A 2,633-nucleotide genomic window follows, 5' to 3' on the forward strand; every position below is an offset into this window, starting at 1 on the left:
GAGCTTTTTTTTTTCCCCTTCTTTTTTTTTTGTAATCCAAAACTGGATATAGAATTTTCAGTTATAGCCAGGTTTGCTTGCAGAAGTGCAAGCCTCAGTGGTAGGTGCATGCAACCAGTTAGAACTCACCCTTAAACCCACACATGTGCCACTTGAATACCTCCTTGTTGTTGCACCAACACAACCAAATTTAGTGCTGTGCATTTTAATACAGGCAATCTATGATGCTATGCATTTGTGCCAATAAACTGAAATCACAGCATGATAACTGCTTATACTGAGTCCATACTACTACAGTATTTTTAAATTTGTGGAAAGCTTAGTTAGCATCTACACCAGTTTTTAACATGAGATGGTACATCAGCCTCAAGAACAAAATTTATTAAATAAAAAAATTGTGAAAAGTTATTTTCACTTATCTGTGTCTTTGCTTGAACATGACATATTAGACTTACGCTGACTGGATTGGGGAAATTAACTATTTTTGATTGTTACAGAAGTTGCTGTCCACTTACACGAATAAAAAAAACAACTTAAATCTACTTTCTAATGCCATTTTTAAAAATTATATACACTTTTGCCAAAAACACAATTCTGCAATTAGTTCAGAAACAATCTCTTGAAGTATTTGCCCTTTACTGTCATGTAAGAGTGTGGAAATTCATGCTGTTTCTGCAACTTGACATGAATATTTAAGGAGAGAAGATTTGATAGTGTTGAATAAAAGTAACAATATGAGGAGACGAACTGCATATTTTACATGACAGCCAGCAGAGTACATGCACATTTGATGTACAGTCATTTGGTGAAGAATTTTTGTCCACTGAAGTTCTTACCATTGTCTAGATGGTGCAGTTCAATACAGTACCTCAACTACCAAAACCAGGGTACAAGCTCTTGTGTTTGAGTGCTGTTGTTTGCTCAACAACTTCAGAAAAACTATTTCAAACACACTCCCTTCAATCAAGTGCTTTGCAGGACAAAGTAGTTTGGCAGCTCTGCTCCATGGTGCCCAGGACATCAACTCTTCAGACTGGGGAGGAGCTGCATGTCTTTGAGCCACGTGCTCTGGTATCACTAAATGTCTGCCATTCACTACCTTGGTATTACAAGACCAGCTTCCCACAAGCACTCCAGATTCTCTGAAGTAGTAATGTAATGCAGATGTGGTTGCATGGTCTTGATCCAGCCCATGCAGCATAGAGGAGAACAACTGTTCCAGTATTTTAAAATCTGTTAGATCCATCTGGGGGCTATTTTGCCAAGATGTTGGGCTAATATTGTATTGATACTATCTTGTATTTTATAAATAGAATACTCCTGGCAGGAACAGCCTAACAGCAAGTTTTCTACTGAATTTTCTGATGTTCAACCAGCTTTTCTAGAGCTACAAGGTACTGAGAATCAGTTCACTGCTGTTTTGGAGGGCTCACTTTCCTGATACAAATTCACTTTTTATTTCTTCCTGATGGTCAAAATTGAATGACATTCATATTCGTTCTTTAGTATCTGAAAAAAAGGTAAAAAGGCAGCTACCTCAACTATTTTCAGAATGCTCTAGGGATGTCTTTTTAATGACAGATGAAAGGATGTAACGGTCCCCATTGCATAGCAGTGTCTTGGGGCAAGGTATTTGTTAGTGGTCAGAGGGACTTTCTTCTAAGATCACAGTTTGCATTCAGCATTCTCTCTAACAGTTGTTTTGACCAGGCTTCTTTAAAACATGAAACTTCTCTCTTAATCAGTGTCCTTGGTTCACTGAGAAACACTGAGTTTTCATGTATCTAACTTCTCTTTAACTGGCTAGTCTTTGTTCCTCTGTTTTTCAATCTGTTCCTTATTGTTTTTCTGGCTGTGAAGCACTGCTTCCAGGTTTCAATACAAAGAAATTTATCCAGTCAGATCACTTCAAATAGTGATCTGCAACTCCAAAACTGAGACTTAACCCCTCCCCTCTGACAGGAAAAAATCCCAAATCCCACAAAACCCTGAAGCCTTCATCACACAATGCTCTATACTGTTGTTCCCCTGCACCCCTCAAGAGTAGACTCTTGCTTCAATAGCCACATTTCCTCCTTCAATGGCATGGGTCCTGTTTCTGACTGGAAGTAGCAATTCCACAGTGTTTGTTTTTGCAGTGTTGGCTACAATGTTTGCTTTATTTGTCAGTAACTTGACAGAAATGGCAGAACTGTGCTACTGAAGTTTTAGAGGACAAACTAGAGCAAGTGACTAGAGTAGTGTATGTTATGATTTTACAAGAGACCTGCCAATGAGACAAATGGGAAATAAGGCAACATATAAACCTCCCAAGTGAACACTGGTACCTAGACACTGAAGTCATATATCCAACCACTCTCTGCTCTACAGTTGGCTTCAAGGTTTAGCTGGATGCTACATCCACTGTAGTTCCAGAATAGCCTCAGAAGCTTGAGAACTGCTGGAGTTCTTGCCCCTCTCAGCAGTTGCAGCAAATCAATGCTGCTTCTCCCCTCAGCTGTGCTCAGCAAACTGCCTTGTGCAGTGAATCCCACATCATTTGCTACTGACTCTGAAAACTTTCTTCCACAACACACTATAAAATCACTTGAGAAAAACAAGGAAGACACAACAATCATAGTCACACTCAGAGC

The sequence above is a fragment of the Pithys albifrons genome, chromosome 5, assembly GCF_047495875.1.
Source record: "Pithys albifrons albifrons isolate INPA30051 chromosome 5, PitAlb_v1, whole genome shotgun sequence".
NCBI classification, from domain to species: Eukaryota; Metazoa; Chordata; class Aves; order Passeriformes; family Thamnophilidae; genus Pithys; species Pithys albifrons.